The sequence below is a fragment of the Pyxicephalus adspersus genome, chromosome 3 (assembly GCF_032062135.1).
Source record: "Pyxicephalus adspersus chromosome 3, UCB_Pads_2.0, whole genome shotgun sequence".
Lineage (NCBI taxonomy): Eukaryota > Metazoa > Chordata > Amphibia > Anura > Pyxicephalidae > Pyxicephalus > Pyxicephalus adspersus.
The window spans coordinates 37,040,130-37,067,973 of record NC_092860.1 but is presented as its reverse complement, the minus strand read 5'-3'; the positions used below and the strand labels follow the sequence as shown (position 1 = coordinate 37,067,973).

Sequence of the window (27,844 nt, the reverse complement as noted above, 5' to 3'; positions counted from 1 at the left end):
CTGCAAATCCATAGCTTGTAGAGAACAGCTGTTTAAAAACACATTCATGTGGCTTTAGTATATACTGTTCATGCTTCTGGCACTGCACAATGGACTGTTTTTATTAAATTCCTTAAAAGACTGTGGTTAAACATACAGAATGGGAAAACCTGAAACAATAAAAAATGATTTTGTGTTCATATTGTTATGATTGTTTTAAATACTATTATTAATAGTTATGGAATTAAACTGAGCTTTCAGCAACATGTGACAAAACGTAAAAAGCATTTATACCTCCCACGTTTCCCTAATTTGGAAAGCCTGTCCCATTTCTAGATCCAAGTCTTTCTCTCCCTGTTTCCTCCTGGGTTGTCCTTCATCTTGGACAGATATAAACACCATATATAAACCAAAAAATTATTATTTAACTTAAAAGAAGTGTTTTTTTTGCACTAAACATGTTACTCAACCTTAAATTTATTCCAATTGTTATTAATGTTAATCTATGGCGGTGTATTGTTCGTATGGTTTAGAGCAACTATCCTGTAAATAGTTTGGGTTTATTTTTTAAATGTTTTCACAATGAGTAGCCCAACATTGGGCCTTTATTAAAGCTCTCCAAGGCTGGAGAAGATAGACTTTGATCAGTGAAACTTACCAATGGTAGTACAAACAGTGGACACTAGTATTACCAACACTTTAACCTAGCTGGTGAGTTTGTTTTGCGCACCATTCGTTATTTAGCTGATTATGGCTTACAGACCTAATGCAGTTTAATACAGAAACTCAATGATAAAATTTACTCCATCATTTTGTAACAAAAATTTTCATGTTTATACATGTGTTTCCTAGAAATGACGACAGGAGAATCCATTAGGATCATTAGATGGGCTTGCTCCTAAAACAGTAAAGTCAGAGGGGAAAATGTTGGACAGACTATATGACAGACGAGTCATTACAGTATTTAAGATGACATGAACTGTGTTTATGTAGGCACACCCTGTCGTACTGCTCTCATTAGTGAAGGTGAATGAGTCACAGTGGTTCATAGTGTCATTGCCCTTAGGTTATGCAAACATATACATATATATATATATATATATAAGGTCCGAGGGTATCTTGAGTGCAACCTCAGAACAAGAATTCCAAATATGTTGCTATGTTGCTGCAACCTAAGTAATTGTAGAGAAAACAGTTGTTGTTGGGCAGCAGTCAGCACAACACGCTTGATTGTACCTGTACTGTAAAGTCATCAAAGAACCACCTAAGCCCCCCTCTCAATCGTAACCTCCCTTAAATAGAGGGAACAGGCATACTAGCTCATGCATCCATGAGAAAATAAATTGCTGGAACATTTGAAACTATGTTCAGTATCTATTTTTTGTTCACAAGTTGGTTCATGCAGGCATTAATTCCTGCTACAAACCCAAATATGAGTAAATTAGTCCACGTACAGTAAAGTTTATTGTACTCCCCATGGCATAGACATCACTGGATTTTTACTGTGCATAAACGGTTTTGCCAGTAAAACAGTACACTAATCAAGTGTTAGGTTCTAGTTTTCTTTGTATGTTAGGGCTACTAAAAATTGGAACTGAACTTTAAAAGTGAGGAATTACTCTGTTAAAATCTGGAAATTGTAATGTGCCTTAGCATTACCCTGATCATGTAACTTTTGTATTTAATTCCTCCTGAAAAGTAGCAGTGTACTTCCTAGTATGTGGTGGTGCCTAGGCACTCCTGTATAGTCTCATAGCTCAACATCTGTATTGTGAGACTTCATGGACTGGTGCTATTGAATGCTGGTCTCATGAGATCTGGAGTTATAATGGGTTATATCACTGCCAAGCCTCTCAGGGTTCTCCTTTGCTGGAGGCTCTAATATGAGGAGGAGAAGTCCTGCATCTACCAAGATGACTACTCTTATACAGAGACACAGAGCAAAACAAGGCAAGTAATTTTGTACAGAGGAAAAGAGCAGCTGAAAGCGGAACACAAACAATGCCGGAGACTAGTCCTTTGTATTTTTAGGGGGCACAGTTCCCAGAGTTCAGTTCTTTTTAAAGGGAGCCTTGTCAAAAAGGTACTCCTGACACCTTAGTGCATAAATTACTTGACCTGCATTCATGACAAAGGCAACTTTGGGATATAGTGGACCTAGATAGGTTGACCACACAATAACAGCAAATTAAATAATTGATTGGAGCATTGCTTGTGCCAATCGGGACATAAATAACGGTAATAATGTGTGATGTGTTATACAACTTTTTAAGCAACGAACTTATCATTTTCTAGCTCATGGATAATATGCACCATTCTTTTCTCACCTGGATTACAGGAGTTCCTACTGGTCATTGTCTAAACAAAGTATCATCTGACAAGATTCATACATTTTAGGATGGTGGTAGACACTGTGTACTATGTGCTTATGATTTAACCAAATCCAGCACCATGACAAAAGTATAGGTATGTCTATAATACAACCATTCCAAGCTCTAAACCAGTCAATTGGATTTTTTCAGCATGCATGTATGTATCACTTTTAGCTAATTTGTGAAGATTCCCATAAGAAATCAAAGAAACATTTTTATAACTGTATAAACACTTAATGAATTCCGTCATAAATTATGAGCTATGGTTTTGATATCAATAGTGCTTAAATCCTGCCAGTCCCTTTAAAATCTGAACACCAACAGCAGAATGTTAATGGTCTCTAAAGAGAGATGATGGAAATAGACAGGTTTATGGCAAAAAATGAGAGCACAAAATGTGTCTTCTAATCACTTTCTAATCCTTATTTAACCTTTGCATTATTAGAACTGCTAGACAAATGACTTACTTAATTTCCAAAGACAGCTTGTCATATTAATTAGAAATAATTACAATACACAAGTATGATAGTTCACACTGACTACACGAGAAAGGTAAATGAATTTTATCCCCTTTGTTTATTAAATAGTTCTAACAAACTGATGCTATCCTTGGGACCTAGCCAACAATCAGTGTAACCTGAGGGCTTGAAAAAAAAAAGAAAGAAAAAAAAAAGTTTATTCTTTTTCTCATAGATGATAGGTGGGGTTGTTTTTCTTTTTTGAATGGTCCATTTTTTCCACAGGGACTCATGCCAAAAGTGAAATTCTGCATGCACTATGGTGTCTTGTGTGCTTTTGTGTTCAGCCATCAAGTGAATATATCAGGTCTGCTGGGGATTCTATTGGGTATTGCCATTTGTCACAGTTTCCTGCATGTCATTTTCTTCAAAAGAACAGCCAGGAGGCAAATAACACTGCATTGGATTATCTCAGAGTATCTTTGGTGCATAATGCTGATGTTTCCTGTTTTGGTCTAGAGGAATTCACTATGCATACCTGTGAAAAAAAGAATAAAAAGTACGCACTTCTTATCTCCCCTATTCTTTTTTTGCAAGACACACAAACCAGCATGGATTTCCGATTGCATACAACCTAGATTCTGCAGCTGAGAAAAGAAAGCAAAAATGGTTTAGTTGCAAAGTAAAAAACAATACTGTTAGCTGGTCTTCAGATCAGTGTCAGTTTTCCTTGTCAGTTATTGTGTAATTGACTGCTTTACAGATTTTCACAAGTGTTTTAATGCTGTTTAAGCATAGACAGTGCTTTGTTGCAGTTTCAATAAATTCTGGGTATCAATCCAGCATTTACATAATGGATTCTGGCAAACATCTTTGTGCATAAATGCAAGCTACGCTTTGCAAACACCCTTGATTAACTAGTGCTTGTGATTTTCTTACCTATGTACATTCTACACAATCAATCATGATTTGAAGGAAGCGTCAATAATATTGAAACAAATTGTAGGCTATGGGAAAAAGATGTGAAAGGGGTTTCTCATCAAAATCATTTAGACTAATTTAACTCTTTTTAACAAAGTCTGGAGGAGACTTTATTATCTAAAGTAAGGGTGTCGAAGAATATAGACCTGAAAGCCTGGAATTAAAGACTCTGCAGGGTTTTAGTATATTAAAATCCTTTGGGATGAAACTGACAAAGACTCAATATTCTGACAAATGATAACCATAACAATCGTACTTATATATATATGGGTAGAGCACAATTTAGGAATAGAAAATAGGAAACATGTTACAGTGTAGTTTTTATGGTAATGTGACCACTAGATGGCAGAACTTAAATACACTTATTAAATACACTATACCTTGGAGACTCCTAAAACATTGTGACAAATATTTTAATGTTGGTCTTTACACATCACCAAATTATAATTAAAAAAAAGAAACAAAATAACTGAATGTCTTAGCTAAGTCTTAGTTCACATGATCCTGAGTCTTCCTTTTTTTACTATTTGGGGTTGGTCTTCACATATTGAGATCACTCCATGGAGAGTTGGAAAATTCCCATTGGCTTCCAGCGGGGTCCATCAGCAGGGTTATGCAGTGACAACATGATGTCATAACATGAGGGGCACATAGACATAGGCATCATATACAGAGGTGTATCAAAAAAGGTTCAGTAAAATCCATCAATATTAGAACTTTCCTTATACATTTCTTATATGCTAACATTTAAATGCTGAAGTTTAATCTGCTTATATTTTGCATTCCTTGGTTCAGCCCTTCCCCCCTTCATCAACCTGCTAATGGCATTTTTAAATAAAACCCTTCCATTTTAATAAATATTAATAATAATAATAAGACATTGAGCTTGTAAAGATGTAATTTGTTCCCTTTACATAGGCCCATACAATTATGTGCAGGTTAGCTCCATCATGCCCATGTATTGTACACTCACACAGATGCATTGAGTTCTCAATATCCATGTCCAAGCAGGTGGCCTTGGGCTATGAGTTAAACTAGTAGACCTGGTGCTTAATTATGCAAATCCTTTGAGTCTTAGGGTGGCTATAGATAAGCGGGCATTGAAAAAACTCTGTGTACAAAAACAAAGACTCCAATAATCGGAAGCATCTAATAATACCCCCAGGGAAGTCCTACACAGCTCCATTGTAATCCAATCATTTCAAGAGTTTTATGATTGGAGGGAAAGGGAACTGACTGTATACAGACACCCATATTGTTGCCCTTAGGTAACACACTGAGCAGTAGGATTGTGGGAGCTGTTTTGAGTTTTTAGTTGCTCTGAGAAGTGTGCCTAGTTCTTCTAAGCATGTGTAAGCATGCTCAGCTGTTAGTTTGGATACACTGCCTTGTTTGTTTTGTAAAACCCTCCAGGGCATTGGTTTGTATCCAGATATGTCTAGCTGATTATCTGTATTATTTTACTGTAGTATATTACTTACCAATACTTGTAGGTCTGTAGGGATTTCTAATAAAATCAGAAATAAAATTATCCTTTTAATTTCTTTATTTTCTATAACAGAAGTTAAAAAAAGCATTAATAGGTTTTTAGCAATTCAGATAGAAATTCTAGTTCTCGGTCTGACTTCATAAATTGCCAGACAGTGGCTAGATTGTACAAAACATATCTGAATCGTGCAAAAATGTTGCTTCCATGTATATACTTGATATTTGGTCTAGTTCAAGGTGAACACTTTACATGGTCTAGCACAGGGCTGCCCAACAAAAGGGCCAGGATCCATACATATTTTACAGTATTTCTCTAACAAACAGGAGTAAATGTGTTTAGGTGAGGATTACAAAAAAATAAAAAATGACTGCTTATATAAAAATTGTCCTCCATGTGGCCCTGAAGGACTAAAGTACAGTTCTAAGATAGACAACTTTTAATAATTATTACCTGTGACAGGTGAACAAATAAGCGCTGTACAAAACCATCATTCTGTTCTATAGAGAGGAAAGGGGAAGCGAGCGGCACCCTGCTGTGCTCTCCTTCACAGGAATGCACAGCAGTCATTCATAATGGATCGTCAGGGTACTGCTGTACACATGACAAGCCCGACCACACATCTCAGGCGACAATCATCTGACGTGTGTACGAAGCATAATACATGTAGTGCTAGTGATGAAAACAGCAAAGTATGTTGCAATATATGACACACAATTCAGACTATATTTCTGTAGAAATAATCTGTGTATGGCTGTGTAGTCAGCACTTCATGTCTCAGAGACCATCTAACAGAAAGTGCAGATATTCGAACAAAATGCTGTCCTTATAACCACCATGTGCTGGCCAAATAGCTGTGTATTTATAAACCAAGGAGAGATTTAAATATCTACATAATGCGAAAAATATGTAAACATAAGTCTTTTATTTATTTCAAGATTGTAGCAACATTTATATTTGAACTCTTATTTTCTTATTTTCTTTAATGATTAGGAATGTCAAAAGGGTGAACCCCAACTAAGATAAACTAAAATAAAATAATAAATATTGCAGCCGATCTCTGCATGCATTTCCCTGCCAATATAGAAAAATACTTGTTGATTTGCCAAAAATGTACCCCTAAGTCTTTATTAATATTATTTATTATTATTAAACAGGATTTATATAGCGCTAACATATTACGCAGCGCTGTACATTAAATACCCCTAGGTCTTTTTGTCGGCTACCAACACACAGCATATTATGGGTGTCAACCATGTACTTTTGTATTTTGCTAAACTACTCAAATCCCCCCAATATATCAGTAGTACTCACTATAGGAAACTGTATTGCTGGAAAGTATTAGGAATCATCTGCTTTTTAGCAACTATTAAAAGCTCTTTCTGACACCGCTGTGTGTGTAAAAAGAAAAAGAAATGTAGCAGCTTGGTTAAAAAATGTAGCCTGTAGCAGTTTCTGAAAACAATATGAAGCAATATGGTCTTGTTAACAATTTCTCAAATATTTGGATAGAAGCCAGAAATTAACATTACCTATTTCAATGAATCCTAGTGATAAGGACAAAGTCTGTAGGGCAGATACATAACGAACACATGAGCAGCTTTCAATATGACACTTACACTTTTTCCTACTTAAGCAGAATCTGTGCTTTGTGTATACAGGGCACAGAAATAGGTTCACTTAAGGCATACCTCCACAAACATGTATACTTACCTTCCTCATCCCCCCATCTATTCTGTTTAACTCTGTGTAAGCAAAGGAAAGCCAGAATCATAGATTACACTGGGCTAAGGAGTTATGAGAGTGATGACTGGTTTAGTGCTGTCACATAGGGTGAGCCAGGCACTCCTCCACGTTTGGTAGTATTGGGTATATCATTTGTTCCCAACAGTAAAAGAAAGGTAAACATATGCTGCAGGGGAAGGGGAGATTAAAGCAAACTTGTTACTTTGCCTTAGGATTAGGATTCAGAAAGGCCCAGTGTCCTCTAATAGCTAATGATTTTATCTATTAGGTTCAATACATTCTTTCTGTCTCTGGTGGTTTAGTATGTGTGCTTAGTTCCCTTTTTGCTCTTTGTGGTTCCATTGTTTTATCATCACATTAATGCACAATACATTCCTAAAAACTTTGAATTGGTTGTTGAGAAACTCATGCATTGTGGGATTCAATATCCAATAAATTGGATAAAGCAAACTATGGAGGTACTTTTAAGCTAACACTATCTGTGGGCACTGGATTAGTATCTTCTAATAACACATAGGGGCTGATTTACTAAGAATTTAGTCTGTTCACTTACCAAGGTGAATTATCAACTTGCAAGGGATCATTCACTAAGTAAATGTGACAATAGTTCACTTTGCAAAGAATACCTCATGCTGGGCAAGATAAACAGGATTTTTGATGATTGGACTGGTTTGGTCAGCAGAACTTCATCCAATTTACTAAGATAAGCAAAATATCCCTTGCAAGGGATATATGTGAACAGTCTATATTCCTTATAGACCTCATATTAAATCAACTCCTAATGTTATTTAGATATGTTGATTCGCCATACATATTTGCTTGTTTATGTTCTATACTTTTTCTTAATCTGGCCAGTCCAGCCTTCATCTGTAGTTTTTATGGCTACTTACCTTTGAACATAATGAAATTACATGGGGATAGTATGAGGATTGGGTATGGTATGGTGTTGAGGGTATGTACTGGATCATAAAAACATCATAATAAATTTTGGGATGCCAGATTGTAAGAAACATACTTTTAATAGTGTTCCAAGACTCTCTCTAACCTTTTTAACATGGATAACCCCTTGAAATAATCCTATGAAACAAGTGATAACAACAATCTCCAAAGTTCACAGTACATTAGTGTGGTGGCCAGTGGGAGGAATGCTTTTTACATTGCCGGCCAGTTGAAGAATGTCACCCTAATGGATATCAAAAAGATCATTGGTATTGGTTAAACTGACCTATGAGGTACATACTGCTGATTGCTCGAGAAATTCCTAGCAACCTTTGGAGGAACCCTGGTTAAGAAACACTGATCTAAACTGTTGTAGGCATAGGTCATATTTTTTATACATATAGCAAATAGCCACTTGCGAACAAATCCAATTTTAAAATGATGTTTTACAATTGTCCAGCTTTTCTGAGATTTATGTGGCATTTGGTCATTACAGCTCACTAAGTTAAGGTGCTTTCAACATTTTATGACGGAATCCTGGTCTCCATAACTGAGGTATATCCAGTAAATGTTGAGTATGTCAAAGCTTCCAGCATTTGATGTGGGAGATATGAGACTGAAAGAGCACTTTCAAGTAAACCTAACATTAGTATTTATTGTATAGGCTACTTTATAAGCAAGTAGTACTTAGGAATGTTATATATTAGTCAATGTGCCCTAAACCTTTGGTTTTCTTGGTCTTTTTTATTTATAAATCCCTTTATTTCAACATTAAGTTGACATTGTAAAGGACCGCTCTGACAGCTATTATTTTGCTCATACTGCAGTATCTCTGTGGTTCTACAGTCTTTTTGTGTGTTCGGTAATATTTGCTTTATCTGCATCAGAACACACTTTACCTGACACACCAAAAATACAGGGAAAATGCATCATGTCAAAGCTGATATGTTGGCTTTGTCCCAACACGAAGAGGGTCCAAAATATGCTTAGGCTTCCAAAATGAGTCTAAGAGCAAAGACCCAGCTATTAACCATTAGTGGGTGTAAAAGTGTTTTCAATAGCCTGTAAATGTCATTATTCCAATGAATGCAAGCTTTAAAAGCATAATTTTGTCATGAATACACTATCTGCCAGTATTTTATCAAGGTCAGTCTCATGTGTGTTTGCCAAAGGTGCACTTTCCCTTTCTATGGGGATAAGTTATGAAGTACAGCACGCTTTATCTTGTAAAGGAGACATTAAAAAAAATATTTGCAAATTTTCTAGCTTGATGTTTGATGTAATGGCAAGTTCAGTAAGCCGGCACAGGACATACATCTTTTAGTAGTGATTTGCAACAGGGTATAAAATAACAAATATTGCTCCTCATACACTGTTAGAGCAGATGTGATTTAAGGTCTTTTTTTACCTAGGGTCTGTTTTACCTAAGATAGCAAAACAGCAAAGAAAAGCCTTGGATATCATTTACCGTTTGATTCTTATTTATTCATGAGATTTAAAATAGATTTTTACATATTTTTCAAATCCCCTCCACTCATGTTATGGGAAATGTTTATGAATATATAACCCAATGTGCCCGTAGTATTTGTAGAAACACTGTACAAAGCTTTGTCAGGGAGAAGAACATTGTATCTAAGTATATGAAATTAAATGTAATATATACATATTCAAATTCCTGCACATGACCCCCTATATGATCCTCTCTAAAGCCAGGCAGACATGAGATGGCAGTCATTGGTAATGAAGGAGCACTGTACACACAGCACCATTCTGTTGCATGGAGGAGGTGGGTACAAGTAAGCGGTATACAGTTGTAATTACTTCCTTAGAAATGTACAGTGGTCCATCCCAATCAGTTGTTTTATCAATCCAAATCAGTTGATCTATCTCCCTTGACGGATTGATGAAAAAATTTGGGGACCACTGTACACATGTTAGATTTTTGCACGAGAAGAGCATGGCCATTTTCCTCCAACAACAATATTCTGCTTAACATCAGATACCACATCCCATATTTATTTTGGGAGTATTCTCCTATTAGGTTTATATCATGCCAAATGTAAGCTCCCCAATTTGTCTGCCATAGGCTTTTTGTTAACAACCTTTTTCCATCCAGGTACCAAAGTTGTCTGTAGTACATACAGACATGCTAAAATATGAATAATTACTTATCTGTCCTGCATTTAGTACATTGCTGTGTTTTTTTATCTTCCAGCTGCTAGTTGGATAGTTTTGATCAGAGTTGATTCCAACTCTATTTACCAATGCAGTGTAGGGTGGAAGGAGATGTACAGGGGAGAGGGCAGGAGTAGAGAAAAATAACAACCACCAGCTTTAGGTCTTATTCTTATCTTATATGGCATTACTGTATATATGTTTTATTACTTGACCTAACTAGACCTAACCTTGCCCTTAGACCTGGTATAATCTGCTTATATTTTGTCTTCTTTGATGTATCCGTCTTCCCTTTATCAACATACTAATTGAACCTAAAAAAAAAATAATTCAAACGTTATATAAATATAATTCATAAATAAATAAAACTTTCCTGTAAAATACTTCTGGAAAACAAAAAAACACCCAATTTAATGCCTACATATGTGTAATATATTTGAAGAGTTTATAGATCTTTAAAGACAGTGGTGGTCAATTTACTTCTTCTAAGGGGTCTTAAGTGTGGAAGCAAATGATTCAGTGAATTTAATGCCACAGGAAGCTGTCAAGGATTGTTGACATGCAACAGCAAATGTTCAGAGTCTGCAAACATGCTGTAGGATTTGTTAGAGAGTGGTGGCGTTCTTCAAGAGACTGTTAGAGATTGGAGGCACATTGCATGAGACTGATAGAGATCAGTGATATTACAGCTCTTTTACAATTCAGCACTTCCATATTTGTCATTTTTACTGCTTTCCTAAAATCACTTCCCCCTCATATGATATTTGATTTCTAGGCAAGATCTATTATAAAGGATCAAAAGGAAAAACAAGGCAGATAAGAAGGAACTTAATGTGGTATGAAAGAAACAAACCAAACTACTGTATCACCCACCCTCAAAGGATTGGCAGAATTTTCCTGGGTTCGTCCTTGTAGTGTGGGTTCAAGAATCATAGAGACTAACAATCTTTAGTTTAGGGGTAATTTATTATAACTCAATATGCTTGAGAAAGGGTTAGGAGAGCAGAGTGTCAGGAACAGGCAGTTCAAATCCATTAGCAGGTAAATATCAGCTCAGACAACTAGTAATTCTCAAACAACAGTATTCTCACAGAACTCATCATCCTCACAGGCAGTAAGAGAAGCATCTCTCATGTGGAGTGGGTCTCTCCATTGAAGTGACAGTTCCTGAAGTTAGCACATATGAGCTTCTGTCTTGAAGTACTTTCCCAATGGGTCCCTCTTCTATTTGCTCCTATTCTTCAAGCTAAGTCTTTGCCCCAGCCTTTAATAACATTTTTTACATAGAGGAGCCCTTGAAACTATTAGGTCTTTGGCAACCCTTGCTATAATTACTATATCCACAGCTTACAGTATAATAACATGGTGGTCAGCCGGAACAATTACTTGTATGTTGCTGGCCAGTGGGAAGAATGTTACCCTTACAGATAGCCAAAAAGATCATTGGTGTCACCTACACTGACCAGAAATTCACAAATTGCTCCTAAACTTTTTTGGAGGAAACCTAGGCTGAGAAACACTGGTCTAGTCACTGAAAACCAGGCTCATTCCCCCAGTGATATAATGTCCAAGTTGCAGCCTAGCCAGTCCCTGAGGATTCCGAGCTAACCAGTCCTGTTTTCCCCAGCTTCTAGACTATAGTTAGTGACCCCCCTCAGTTTTAGTTCTCTATACATTTACCCTGTTCAAAGTACCTGCCTAAAACAATGCTAAATGTCACCATATGTTCAACAGGTAAATGCACCGGGACAGATTCCTTCCCTGCAATAGCAAACACCCAACCATAGCTCTTTAGGGAGAAGCCAAATCTAGAAATGTCTTGAATTAACGTTACCTATGCCTTAATAGGACCTCTATACTTAGTTTGAGTAAGCGTCATAACTTGATCACTGTCTACAGAAGCCCAGAGGGTCTGACAATGGCATGCCCCTGGATCACAGGCAGATCTTTAAGATGTCTATTAAACATTTTTATTTGGATCAAGCTACTGTCTCCTGTCAATGACTGTTCTCACATTCATAAGCTGCATATCTATACGCTGATGATCATTAATACAAAACATAAAGTTCACAAATGCAGGGGATATCTGGATATCTCTGTCCACTTTTATACATTATTTTTTTTCAGAATGCACTTTACATTACATGGATAAAAGTCATTTTTATTATTCATTAAGAAATTACATTTGGATTTATAAAAGATACATTAAACATGCACAACTCTCCATGAGAAAAGTAACTAAAGTTGTAAGAAACTTTAGAGATGGGTAGAAGAAATGAATGATCACATCAGTCTTTGTAACAGTTGTTAGGGCCCCTTCTTACAACAGCAAAAGGCTGAAATCTGATCCTAGGAATTCACTGTACTGGCTTGTGGAAAGGGGGGAGGAAACTGCTTTCATTGGATTTGTTCTGTGATGTTGGCAAGAGGGGGGGGGGTGAAAACCAGGCTGTGTATAAAACTATGGAAAAAAATTTATATTGTGTGATAAGCCAAACTTAGTCTCATGCTTGTAACTCAAAAGAGACGCCCTTAAAGCGACAGACTTTTTATAAAGAAACTGGAGTGTTAGCAGGCGGACAGAAGCCCCTGGTTTGGAGATTACAGAATGAAAAAGCTGGATCAAATAAAAGGATCAGTGGAAATTTTCAGGAAGCGGGAGCAGGGCATGCATTTGCCTCTTGGCCTCACTTCATCATGTGAATTGCAATAGGAAGATGTCCAAATGTTTCCTTATGCCTGCACTCTAAATATAATGACTCTGATTAAAAAAAATACCTTTGCCAGTCTTGCAATATGCTTAATTGAATGGGTAAAAAAAGTGAAGGTCACCTTCAACCATACTGAAGTGTTTTAAAATACCACATTCATTTGCCAAATTATTCATTATGCTTTTTTTGGCATGAAAACATCATTTTTTTAAGTCTCTTTTGTATTCAAAGGAATGATTATGCCAAGAAGACTTTTTCCTATTAGTCATAATAGTTCAGTGTTCGCATTGCACAACTCTAAATAACATTTACAACATAGTGAGAGTATATAGGGGATTAATTAAAGATTCTATGATGTGATTAGACTGGGCTTTGATATGTGAATAAATGACTTTCCTTTAAATAAACCGCATGTGATATTGTATAGAATGCAGCAAAAATTTCCAGAATGCTGGAATATTTTGCTAGAATATTTTACAGACAAATGGCAAACACCACTGTGTAATGGTCGTCATTTAATCGTTGACTCCTCAGTGACTCCTAGTTGTGAAAATCACCTTGGGGAGAACAATTTTGTATTGATTAGGTAGTACAGTGGTAAGCACTGGACTCAATTACCAGTATGCACTCCTTCTGTTTTCACTTTCACAGGCTGCCTGATTTTTGTCATATTGCTGTGGAATGTGTGTATTTTAAAATCAAAAACTCAACTGAATCTTTGAAAGGAAATAAGGACCATGTAAATCAATGAATTGTAGTAATGCATGCATGTTTCTTGCAACAATGCTGCAATATTATTATTATACAGTATTTATATAGCGCCAACATATTACGCAGTGCTGTACATTAAATTGGGGTTTCAAATGACAGTCCAAAACAAACAAACAGGAGGAGAGGACCTTGCTCAGAAGAGCTTACAATCTAAGGTACACACGTGCAATTGTTGTCATCCGATAATCGTCTCAAGGCCGATATCGGAGAATCTGGCAATCGGAGAATCTAGCATGTGTACAGCGCTCGTTGTCCATCATTTGAACGACTGTCCTTGGGGATCCACGGACGATGGACACCGAATGATCATAATGAACGTGAAGAGAGAGGGAGCGCAGCGGGGTGCTGCTCCGTCGTTCTCCCCTCTCCATAGAGAAGAACAGTGCTGTATGTACAACACTTGTTCATGCAGTCGTTAGTCGTTGGAAAGGATCATGAAAGATCCTTTCCAACAACAAATATTGCACATGAATACATAGCCTAAGAGAAGAGGGATCATTTTCAGTCCGTTTTCAGTCAGAACTCTGACACGCATGCCCGGGAGTTATGTTATCGTGGCTTTGTTAATCAAGCTGGTCAAGTTGTGATTACCAGAATAGAAGTGGAAGAAGATGGCAGCGCCTGAAACACAACTGGGACAGATGAGTGTATTAAAAAAATGGTCAGGTGTAAGAGTGTTTTATTGCAGAAGGGACATTGCCTGCTCCTTCATTGTCCGAGATGGGCGAAGAATAGTAGCTGGGTAAGCTTCCATTTTCTTCCTATAGTCATCAGTCCCATTCACATCATTTCAGACAGAGCAAGGCATTGAACTGAAGAATAGAGGATTAGGGTTTTTGCCATTTTGGACATTTTACCCTGGTCATGGGCCCCAATTGACAATGGCAGACAGCTGGAATACTGTGCATTTGGGCCCCAGACTTCATATTTCCCCAGGGCTACATACATACATCAGATGAATGTCACCCAAGGTGAACGGTTGGGCTTCTATTAGTTGAATGGTCCCTAGTTTGAGCAGGAACATCCTTTCTTATGGAAGAGAGCACAGTTGGGTGCTGCTGTCCTCCCCTCCCTATAGAACAGAACAGAGATGTGTGTACAGCGTTCATTCATTTAGCTGTTATTGGAAACTATCATGAAAGGCTGTTTCCAGGGACAGTAATTGTGACCATGGAAAGCAGCACTATAAGAGATTCATATCATAACTTGTATCAGCCTGGGCACAATAACTATTATAGAATACAGGCCAAATACTGACTTCCTGAGAGGGAGACAAAAAGCCTGGGAAAAAGAATCTTCCCTGCGAGTTATAATGACGAGTAATGGACGCCTGGACATGGCAGGAAGGAAGGGCACAGGAGCTGACTATGACAGGGGATGGATGGGGTGAGGTGATGGCGCACACATGATGAAAGCTAAATGGCGCAAGGTAATACATTCCATCTACAGACATGTTCACACTTCCTCTGAGCACTCCAGAGGCTGCGCTGAGCTGTATTTCTATGGACGACGTATTACTGAGGTGTATTTCTAAGGACGTATTATTACTGAGGTGTATTTTTTTGGAAGACGTATTAATGGGCTGCATTTCTATGGACGATGTATTACTGAGGTGCGTTTCTATGGACGACGTATTACTGAGGTTTATTTCTATGGACGACGTATTATTGAGGTCTATTTCTATGGAAAACTTATTACTGAGGTGCATTTCTATAGACGACGTATTACTGAGGCGCATTCTATAGACGACGTATTACTGAGGTGCATTGTATTTGTATTTGTAGTTGTATTTGCCATGCGTAATGTGTGTCTCCAGGGCAACACAGGAATAAACCCTGCCCAAATATCATGTATGTACAGCCGAAGCCTGTGTGACGAGGTGACAACACTGGAGGAGACATTGACAAATTGTTGTCAGAACACTACCACATCATTTTTTAGAATTTTTAGTTTTAAAACAATAAAAATGACTTTTGAACTGAATTTATGATAAGACTAGTTTAAACCTAGACAAATCAGGCAAAGTTTGAGGGAGTGCTGAGAGAGTCCATAAAGGAAAATGTGAGTGCAGCACGCTGAGGGGACTGTATAGTACAAGGAATGTGTGTGGAAGGCGTGACGTGTATGCGCTGTGATTGGCTGCAGCAGGCTGTCAGTCAGGAGGTGTGGGCGGGACAAGAGTCTGCCCAGTGTCTTTCTGGCAGAAGCTTGCGGTGTGTGTGTATGTGTGTGTATGTGTGTGCACGCCCCTGAGACGGAGACAAGACACACTCACACGGGTCCAGCTTCAGCAGGGAGAGGCTGGCAGGATGAACACTTCTCCCTAAGGCAGACATGAACCCAAACACAGCAGGAGTACACAGCACCGGGCACACTGACTTCTTCTGCCTGCCGGGGACACAATGCATGGACACAACGTGCGTGCCTGTTTATGTGACTGCGCATAAGAGGATTTAGGAGAAGAAGTGCTAGCACTTTGTTGTCACTGTGGCAGGGGGAGAGGATTAGTTTTGTCCTGTTGGGATGCTGAGCTCACAGCCTGTGTGCATCTAGAGATCAGGAAGAGTTGTGTGCTGCTGGGGGGTTATTCACTTGTCTGGACCACACAACCCCCCCATACCTGGACACTGAGCACAAGATCTGGATTAAATCTGCAGCCCTGGGATCAGTGGGATGTAAGCAGCTGCTGGCTGGGGAGGGCATCTGAAAGCAGCAGAAGGCGGCTAGCATGAGCAGGTATTGCTATCCCTTTTACTTCTTACCTCCAGTGGGGTGATGGGGGGTGGGTGGGGGTAGAAGAGGAGGGATGGCACGCCTACTGGTACCTATGCCATCTCTGATCAATACCCCAGCTATGGATGCACAGAGAGCTCACAAGGGCACATTGGACAACTGGGGGGGGGGGTGTAATGCTGATAGTTGGAAATCTCCATGCCTGGGCCGGTCCTAGGCTTTTCTTTGGTAAAAGCGCCTTTATTTCATTAAGAACACATTTTTGGTCTGACTCTGGGTTAAAAAGTGCTCAGTACAAGACCACAGAAGTTTGATACATGAAAGTCTGCTTACAAACTTCCGCCGCCATAATACTGTACTCTGGCTTTTATGACTTTGCCCTGGACCGTTTGGAGGGTTTTATTTTCCCCCTTTATTTTACATATTGGGTTTTGTAAAAAGATGTAGACACCCAAGTAGAGGCGTGCGATGTTCTCCAGTCAATGGGAGTCAGTTGGGATTTCTAGGTTTGGATTGATGTATGTACAATTTATTATAACCGATATTGCTTGTGTCTTGTACGTTTTTAGAACTGTGTAACTAGTAAAATATCTGATATTTATGCCTTGATATTGCCGGCACACAGGTACTCTTTCATTTCCATAACCCATTGTGTCTGAGTCCCCCCTTCTCTTCCCAACCAGCCGTAGACATAGGTGTGATGGACTATTTCAGGGACTTGGTGACTGAGTTGTGGCTAGACATGCAGAAGAAGAAGCTGAGATTTAGGAATTCAGTGCTGATCAGTTGTAGATTCCATGCCAATAGCTGGTACCAAATGCCTGCCCCGGTTAGAGATCAGAGCATGAATCGGTTCCTTTCCTTGAATGGATTCTAATCCTACACTTTTCAGAAGCACATCTGCGATACTATAAGCTTGCATTTCTTTTGTCATTAGGAAATAATTACAAATGGCTCATTTTGCTGTTCTTCACACAGGAAGGGATATTATAAAGTTATCCCATCTTAGCTTGGTCTTCCAGATGACCCCGGCTTAAGCCGCTTTAGCTCAATATGTAGCCACATCAGTACATTTTCCCTTTGTGAACAAACACCTTGATTCATGTACTGATGTCTGGTTTTTAAATACCACAACTACTATACCATCACACTGCTGTGGGTATTATTGCCCATCTGTAGCTAACTTTCCCCTTTGTGGTGGTTCCATTGGGTTGGAGAAGAGCAGAACTTCTGGCTCTCATGCTGAACGCTGGGAAGCACAAAGCACGTTACAGCAGATCATGATTGACTGAACAAGAGCAATCACTTAGTTTATTCCCACTTGCCTGTTTGGTAGAAAACAGCAACAAAGGAGAAAAGGTAAATCTCTCTTTCCTCCATAAACACAATTTCTATACACTGCCTACTTAGAAAAGAAAGCTTTTTTATGACAGTTTTGCTGAAAATTTCATCCCATGGGAATTGCCATTATTGTATTTTTAAAGTGTGAAATTGACAGGTCGGGCAGTTTCATAAATTCAGCTGTCAAGTTGTGCCCGGTTAAAATAGCTAAGAGCTGTAAATATGCCAGCGAGGGGTTTTCTGAGAAGCAAGTCCATGCAGTTTTATTTTATTCTGTATGATGGGGCGAGGTAGACGCGCAGGGGGGGCCTGGAGATTTAATTAGCCACTTTTTTTTCTCCACTTGGTTTTCCAATTTTAGTTTTGGATGTGGGGGGGTGGAGATTTTATTGGGGGTGTAGTGGGTAGGAGTGAGAAGACACATTTAGACCAGCCTGAAAAAGGGATTTGGAGTGTGAGCAACACCTGCCCCCATTATGTTGGCAAATACTTTCGCTGCTGTACTTTTCGTTCAAGAAACAGAAAATGCGTCTTTTGCCTTCTGCTTTGCCTTTCTGATTTTAAAATTATTATTTTTATCCTCTATTGATTACAGTGATATTTATACCTGAGATGCATAATTAGCAAACCTTATTTTAATAATCTACCTAGAGGCTTAGGCATTCGATTGCATTAAATATAGGTGTGACCCATAATTTGAATGTAGATAAATACAAGGAAAACACTTTCAAGAAGAAATCCCCTAAATTGTAGTATACCGTCTCCATTCAATACAATACAATGTAGGTAATTTAGCAAGAATAGTGAAATCATTTATTGTGTTTGAGGCAATTAAAAACAGCAAAGCCTACTTATAAAAAAAGCAAATCTAGGTTAGGTCTGAGATTGGCAATCATATTCCAGTATTAGGTGATATATTACTTCAATTAACACATTAATTTTCAGTATGTTCTGGCAATAAACACAGTCATGTCTGTGTTCTATGACATGCTAAGGAACTGCTTAACCTAATGATGAGACTGGGATTTCCCTCTCCCTGCTGGTGTATGTGAAGCCGCTAGGGGCCTGTAGAATCTGCACTTGTGCAGTAAATACAACTGCTAGACAGATGCTAAGCCATTTAGCATTCATGGAGGCTTTAGCATATAGAAAAAACATAAGCTTTGTTCCCTTAGCTTACAATAGTCAACTACCTTTTGGTCAGTCTAACATTGCTTTTTCTTTTCTAGGATCTTGCCCGTATCTTGCTTCTCTTGTACCCATCAAAAAAAAAATTCTATTTGCTTAACCCAGCATCCAGACTAGCCAACCCTGCCGCTAACTTCCTGCAGATTTCACGGGCTTAAAGGAAGTTAACTTCATTGATTCCCCACGGTAATGCGAGCACAATAATAGTCAAAGACCCAGGCTGATTATATATTGAAATGAGCTGTCTAAAGACTTGAGACAGTTTTGCAAGGATAAACAGTTCAGTGCCTCAGCAGGAGTGTGGTCAGCAATGGAAAGACACAAATTGAAGATACACCACTCTGTTCTGACTGTCAGTTTCACAAATTCAGAATCAACCAAGCATAGCCAGTTTGATAGACGTTAGGCAATGAGGTCAAGTATGCTTACATGGTTCCTTTTGTTGATTTTCCACTTTTTTCCCCAAACTGCCAAGGCAGCCCTATTTGGTTGTAGACATTTGCATATTGTATTCCCCCTAGTAGGTTGTTGAATAGTGAAACATTCACAGGGTACATATAAAAAAACACCTTGCAGTCAATTCTCACAGTTAAATACATAGAAGTCCATTAAAGCTAATGTATAATAGGAAGCTGAAAGCCGTGAATGTTAAGGAATCTTTATGTGTAATGAATAAAATATTTCAAGGTAGGCCAAACACTTGTACCCAATGTATCTCTGCTATATTGTTATTCAGATCTTCAGTGGGGTTGGTAAACTAGTTTGGTTGTCAACAGTTTCTTGTAGAGATAAAATGCATGTATGGTATTTTTAGCTTATGGTTTGTATCATTCTGTGCGGTCGACAACTTTTTGTTGCTTTTGCAAGCTATGTGTAATTTGCTTGTGATCTTGCAGCCTTTGGGCTTCCAAACACAATTCACAGTAATAAGAAAAAGCGACCATTTGTTCTAAGCTTGATGTCTTTTTTACATGATTTGTTGGCGTAGGTTGGCACAAACCCTAAAAAAGGAATATATATATATATAGGGATTTATGTTTTGGTTATTTTGATTAGGCAATTGTGCAATAAGTTGTGCATTGTTTTTTGCCTACTGATTTGCAGTAAAAGATGATCATGACTGATTTGGAGTGGTTTGGGTTCGCTGAAATGTCAGATTTGTATCTTATTCATTATTTTATTTTTCTTCAAGTTTAAGGTTAGGTCATTTACATATTTGTTTGTACTATGTTTTTTTCTATAAAAGCTCCTATATGTGTTTTAAATAAACATATCATCAAACTTATACATTCCTTTTTTATTTAATACAATTTTTGAATAATAAATAGATGTCCATCTAAATAATTTGCACTATATCCTTTGAATTTAAAATATGCCATCTCAAGGGATTAAAACAATTTCTGGTAAGATTTTCTTTTCTTTTTGTGGCGGTGTTCACCTGATATATCATTAACAAAACCATATACATGGGTCACTGACTAATGCATAAACTACCCCTTTAAATGCAGCAATAGCTATGAAAGCAGTAAGTTTTTTATTTTGGAGATAATGGGTTTTTTTCAGAGCTACTTGCATATACCTCATAATTCTGTTATTGTTTACATAGTAAAATTAAAATGCCATATTCAACCATCTGATGTGTGCAATAAAACACGGAACTGTCGTGCGCTTTATGCTGATCACACGGCCATATCTGAGAGAAGTGCAGCATTGTAAAATATATTAGAGCTGCCCGTCTTGGAGCAAATGACTTGTTTCAGGGGTAGGGCATCCTGAAACTGGAATTGTTATACACTAATGTACATTGGTATATATATATATATATATATATATATATATATATATATATATATAGTAAAACCACTTGGTGGTAAGCTTGATTGGCGGTGTGTGTGCGGTGGGGGAGGGGAGATTTAAAAGATCGGTATCTGCAGTGCTCATGTACTAATCTTAGCCATGCATTTTTCCCGTGTGCATCATTATGTACACAGATTGTACACATCATTTTACAATGAAAGCCATAAAGAAAGGAAATCACCGTCAGTAGCCATGTAGCATCTTTTTCATTCATTTGAATGCATTCGTTGTTTGTACATATGTTTTGTGTAAATTGGGCTGTGAGAGACCTCCATGAATTGGGCAGGCTTGTTTTAGGCCAGGCTTCTCAGGAGAGGAATGCAGAGAATTCTCTTCTCTCTGAGCCTGCCAGCCTGTGCTGATCCCATTGACATTGCTTTTCCGATGTGTATGCACAGCTTTACCTATACCCCTTTCAGCACCCTGCCAATTATTTAGACTTAGTGACTGGAAATCCACTTTCATTAATCTTTTTCTTTAGCGTATCTCAGTAATAATGTGAGATGACTTTTATGGCCTTAGCTGCACAATTATATATGCTCATATCTTATCTTTAAAAAAAATTGACTTAATTAGCAAACTGAATGTAGTCGGAAGCATCACACAACTGTACCGTGTAAGGATAACCTATAATGATGCTCTTCTTGTATAACTGTTTGATTGCCAATGAGGACATTATAATGTTCAAAGGAATTTCTTGTAAGCCCGTGCGTGTGATGAGTTTTGCTTTGCAGGAAGAAAATCTTTGTTTATTCCCAGGGTTTGATATTTGTGTGTCCATGGTAAAATATTACTGTGTTTAACCCCTGAATATCCTCATTTGTGCAGTGTTGTGAACAATATATTACAAAATAATAACAATATGAATAGAAGAAATGCAAACATTTGTGATAAAATTCACAAATGATTGGTTATTGTAAGGTGCATTTGATTATTGTGTTTTCTCCTAAAGCAGACTTAGCATTAGATGCGCATGTTTACTTTCCTTGTAAATATGTGTGTAGGCTAAGCAGTGTGTAGGACTTTCAGGCATTTATTACATCTCGCTGAGCATTCTTGGCAATGCCCTTATCTTCCTTTTCGCCTAGAACAGTGCCATGTTTGCCAAGGCATCATCCAGGGTCACGGTCTACTTTCAGGACAAGAATGTGCCGCCTAGATAATGATACCACCATGTAAATCCTGGTGCCTCTGCAAAGGCTATTTTCTGATTTGAGCGTCTCACAGAGCACAGTCCCCGGCTTCTTCTCTTCTTTTGATGTGCCAGAAATGCGTAATATTAAAGATTGGAAGAAAGAAGACTGAGGAAATGCTTCTTCCTAGCTGCAGCAAATTGATGGCTCAATTTGTACATTTCAGGCAAAGCGTGGTGTCTTTTACAGAGCTCAAGTATTGGACATTAATGATAACAGTACCAACTGATGAATGATATTGTAGTCAGGAATTTATTGTTGAATTGTTTAGGTGCAACACCTCCCCCAGCATTACTGGGTACTATTTCTATTCAATATTTAAGGTGAACAAGATGGTGCTATATAGATATTTCCAGCCTTTACAATCTATAATTTGGTATTGTAACCTTATTACAGAGATACAGCCCTTACAGAATAAAATCCCCACCATTGTCATACACATAGTTTGGATGGAAGCCAATTATCCTATGCTATAGTTTTGGGCGCCAGGACAACTGGAGGAAACCCGTGCAAATACAGGAAGAGCCTGCTAACAATATATGTTTTTGTGATTTGAACCTATGACAGCGCTGTGATGGCATGATAATGCTACTTTAAAGGTAGATAGTTGTCCTAGTATTAGCTAAGGCCCCAGGAACCTGCAATGTTAGTGACTGGTTAGTTATGGCTTACAACTACTCATCAGTCATTTATGAACTACCACATAGTATTCTCACATTACTATCTGCCTTTAGTACACACATCTGGAAACACACAAATGTAAAATGTAACTAATATATCCTAAAAACAATTATCTTAATCTTTTGTAAATGCTCTTGGGCCTGTTTACTTGCTTTCTCCTATTTTCAATATGCATCTCATATGAGAACAATACTGCATAACATGCACATTTCTATCAGTAAATATTGCTCTAGGGCCTCATTCCCATTATAAGAAAATGCATTGCTGTGCATCATAGCACAATGCATGGCAATGCACAGAACCTGTGTAGCTGTCTGTTGTGATGCCGACCCCATTCATTACACTGAATAGGGCAGTGCACAAAAAAACAAGAAGAAAAGCGTGCGGCAGTGCGTTGACAAAACACACTACAGCACAACAAACAAGTGGGAACACCAGACATTGCAATGCCTGATGTCCGTGTATATCTCATGATTTGCAAAGCACGGTGAACCACACTGCACCACCCATAGTAGGAATGTGGCATGAAAAAAAAATGCCAAAACACAGAAAGAACACCAATTCCCATGCATAAACAAATAGATGATAAAGATTTATTCATTACATGATGTAAATGAACCACAAACAAAGAAAACTGACCACTGTAATGATTAGGCAAAAATAATCACCAAAATCTGCTTAAACATGTTGGTGTTTGGGCACGTACAATTGTGCACACATACAGTTTTATGTGTGAATGCTTGGAATTAAGGTTCCAGTCATAAATAAGCATGCATACACTTCTTTATTATCTTCACCAGCACAACATATGGATGTTTTGAAGCAGCTCTTTTACTTGACACACGCACATTTCATACCTTGGTGAGCAATTGTGGTACCTGTCACATTATAATTATTTCAGGTAGAATGTTGTCACATACAAAGCACTAAAGCATCATTTTGGATGTATATTGTACATGAGGACAGCACTATATGCGTTGATTATGTCTATATGATTTCATTTATAGGGTAAGAGCTCCTCATTTGATGTGCACAAAATTCATTTACTTGCTCATGTGTTTCCAAAGACCAATATAATAGAATTGAAGTCTCATTTTATCCTATATTTTATTCCTAAATAAAAATTTACAGTAAATGAGAACTCCTTTACAAAAGCATCTACAGACTTGGATTATATAGCTTTATACATTCCGGTGATGTCATAATTTGCAGTTTATCTGCACATGGTATGTTTTTCATTATGACTGGATGACATCTGTTTAAAGACCTAATGGACATGTAAGTGGTAAATGTTTGGGATATTGCTGTGTGCTTTCTGGATGACATCATACTTCTACAATTCTACAAAAGGAATGTTTATTAATGGAATGTGTTCAATCTTTGATTGTGTCAGTGTGGAATTCAGCATTATCTAGACTAGACATTTGTTATGGAAAAAGAAATACTGGAGTGCCAAGATCAGTTATAACATTTGTGTTTAAAGCAAATGGCAATATACACGTATTATTATTAATAACGATGGATAAATAGGGGTTTAATGGTCTAGAAGCAAGGTGGAAGAATATACACATCTTCACATGTCTTCTTCATGGCACTGTCTTGGTATGAGCAACTAGTAAATATGACATCGTGGCCTGTTTGCGCCAATATGCCATTCTTATGATGCATTGCGAAACTACAGGGATGGAACAACAGTCATATTATTGTTAGATACACCTATTATTAGACGCACACTTTGAGGTCTGTATGAGTGCTCTTTTTGCAAAACCCTTCAGGATTAATACAATAGATATTTAAAAAAAAAACAAAATAAAAAATAACAAAATAAAAAAATAACAATAATAAAAAATAACAAAATAAAAAAAATAGACAAAGATTATGTAAATAGTAAATAATATTAATAAATAGTAAAAGTAAATTAGAAATATGTTTATCAAACAATTTTCAGACAGATTTTCCCTATTTTCACCTAGATCTATGCTCAGTGGTATATTGAAACCAATCTCCAATGCTCACTCAATGAATTATAAGTGCATGTGAACTTGTAAATACTGGCTTGAAGTTCACCTAGTGCAGCTTCCTGTGTTAATAGTGACAAGTGCACTGCTCCTGATTTCAGAGCAAAGTTGTTGCCCTATGTAGGATGTACCTTCTATGCAGGTTTACCTTCTGCACTCAGAAGGTAAAGGAAATATTTTTGCTTTACTTAATGAGGCTTGTGCTTTACAATTATTACTTGATTATCACTGTGGGTTGTGGTGCTTCTGTTTGAAGAAAAATGCTGCTTTTTTGGCCTGTTTATGTGCAAAGGAAACTAACTTAAAATATATATGTGCAGTAATGCAACACACTAAAACGGAGAGGTGAAAAGGGTCCTTTTTGTTCACATTATTTCTGTTTAAAAATGGAATTTGACCCATCAACAGAGACCACATGATTAAATGCTTAGGCTTTAGGTCATGTGACCAGTTAACCGTACACATTTTTACCCAGAGTGGTTAAGTAGATCAGTTGTACTTTTTTTTTATCCATCTTACAATTATTATGAAGGTTTATTGTTATGACTTAGGTTTAAGCCTATTTCACATTTAACTTTTGTTTGAAAATTGAGTGTCAGAAACATCCTTCAGTTTCTCAGTAGCAATATGTTTTCATGAAAGATGTATATTTACCTTATTCCACCTTCTAGACCTTTTTAAAAATTTGTTTAGTAAATGTTTTCTTTTTTATAGCAAGGTTTGTTGTAATATTTATCCTGTGGATACACGTTTAGCATACAGAAATCCACCTTTTCCTTTTTCAGATTTTCTTTTAGTGGCATAAAAAGCTGTAAAAAAAGTTAGAAGCAGAAATAGTTTAGGTTTCTTGTCCAAACACAAGGGATAATTTTGGCAAGTGTTAGAGTTCAGGAATGAGTAAAAGGAAAGAGAATGTTATGCACAGAAATGTTGGCTCTGGTTTGACTGTTGAAGGAAACTGCGAGCCACATTAAACTGAACCCACAGTCCACAGTGAATAATTCACAGGACAAAGAGTCTCAAAGCTTCTTTTATATCATTAAGAATAGAAAAAAGAAGTGTGTGTATCTTAGAAAGTTCACTGCAGCTGTCCTTGCCTGAAAGCTTATGTTTTGGGAGCAGTGATGGATGTTCAATGCCTGTAGCCAGTTGTGGAGTTAGCTGTGAGGTCAATGCTGCTAATAGAGGCTCGGAATTTACTGTGTCTTGTCTCTATGCCAGCGTGTTCAGTACAGTAGCATTGCTGAGTAAAAAGTGAGCTTAGCATCACCTCTGCTAAGACACGAGAAATTCATTTTTTATTAAACACATCCAACTAAAACCTCCCATACTGCTGTCCCCGTAGATTACTCATGGTTTCAGAAGGAAATAAAAAAAGATATGTCCCTTCTAGTCATATAGCTAGATACCATCTGGCTCACTAAGAATCCAAGTGTGGGCTTCAACAGGATTCATTAACATTTACATTAAATGGGAATGACCCGACTGAATACAGAACAACTTTGTTGCTAGTAACATTGAATGAACATTAGGAAATATAGGGAATGCATCTGCCAAGGCTCTCTCTATTTTATCCTGGTTGTTCCTCCAGGACCAGACCTACCATGCTATGGTTACAACACTCTCTCAATGGGCCTGATTTAATAAAGCTCTTCAAAGCTGGAGAGGATACACTTTCATCAGTGAACCTGGGTGACAAACCTGGAATGGATCTGATCCAGGATTCAAAACATCTGCTAGCAAATTGCAAATGACTTTGAAAAAATCCACTCCAGGTTTGCTGGATCACCCAGCTTCACTGATAAAAAGCTTTGAAGAGCTTTAATAAATCAGGCCCAATGTATGAGTACAGCTGTCACTAGTGAGAAAGAAGTATGTTAGGGCTACAGAACCCCCCAATTAACCGACTGAATTATCAGAATCCACACGTATTTTTCTATATTTAATGTACAGTGCTGCGTAATATGTTGGCGGTATATAAATCCTGTTTAATATTAATAATAATAATAATAATAATAATAATACTAAATGTATCTAATCCAGACACCTCATATTATTTAAGGACTGGTAATTTGCAGATTGTAACATTTGTGTTTCTGGGTATTTCTTCACAAGTTATGATTTACATAAAAAAAACCTCAGTAGGGTGAAAATATGGTTATATAAAGCTTAGATTATTTTTTAGAGGTTTATTTAAATGTAGTGTATACATATGTTGTGCCCAAATTATATTGTTATATAGCAACATAACAAATTAAAGGTTATAGATTTAAGAAATTGTTGCTGATAGAAATGCAGCCAGTGTTGTAATAGCTGTTTTGTCCTGATTTCCTAAAAGCTTGTATAACGTGGAGGCCTTCCAATGCTTCATACAAATTTTTATGAAGAGGTTTTGGTAAGGAACAATGAAATATTTTAATACAAATCCAATGACCATAACACCATGATCTATTGCAATAGTTCCTGGCAGACACAATCCCCCTTAGACAGCCTCCTTGGCAGGTCTCCAGGAACTTTTATTTAGTAAACTCTTGTCAGTGGAAGCAGTGTTATTTCAAACAATCATCTTTTTCATTTTCTCATGCAGGGTATTTATATTCCAAGTAACAGTAATAGTCTTGTGGTTTCTGTCCATTTCACCAATAAAGGTGTGGATCATGTTGTGAAAGGTCTGTTTTTTTTTTTTGGCCAGATAGTTAACTGCTATAAGAATCTGTGCAAAAGCAAAAATTTCATTGTGCAAAGATATGACTTCCAGAAGGCTAGATAAGAAAAACATTTGGTCTAAGTGTCACGTGTAAGATGCAAACTTGCTGCAGTGTAATTAGAATGAAATAGTGCCAGTAGAGACATGCCCTCCCCCTGAGCTGACATGATTTATATTGTCTCCACTTAACACCTGCTTTACCCATGCATCCTGTGTGTTTAAATATTACCTTACATGGCATGAGCTTCATGCAGGCTGGGATTTGGGTGGCATTTGAGTGCAGGAGTATATGGAGGTCTGTTTGTGCTATTTCATCAGCTATTTAACTAATGGATTAGGAACTCACATAGTATTGTGAGTGAAAACAGTACTGTTACCATTGTTCTGAAAAAAGCTTTCATGTTAAGGAAATACAATTTTCAGTTTGGAAAAGAAGAAAACAATAGTATTTGATACAAAAATAAACTGTAAAATGAGTAAGAGAATTATAGTTTTATGTATCATAGTA

At 37.4% G+C, this 27,844-nt stretch overlaps 1 protein-coding gene across 35 annotated transcripts in view; it reads left to right on the top strand.

Annotated features, from left to right (window-relative positions):
• The window catches only part of PTPRD (protein tyrosine phosphatase receptor type D), a 956,723-nt gene that overhangs the window by 695,368 nt on the left and 233,511 nt on the right, over positions 1–27,844 (top strand). The window contains exon 1 of one of the 35 annotated variants that reach the window (XM_072404243.1): positions 15,879–16,354. The exons of the other annotated variants lie outside the window; for them this stretch is intronic. The gene's annotated coding sequence lies outside the window, so the exon portion shown is untranslated. Of the gene's footprint in view, positions 1–15,878; positions 16,355–27,844 lie in introns of those variants that run through there. 35 annotated transcript variants of the gene reach the window in all.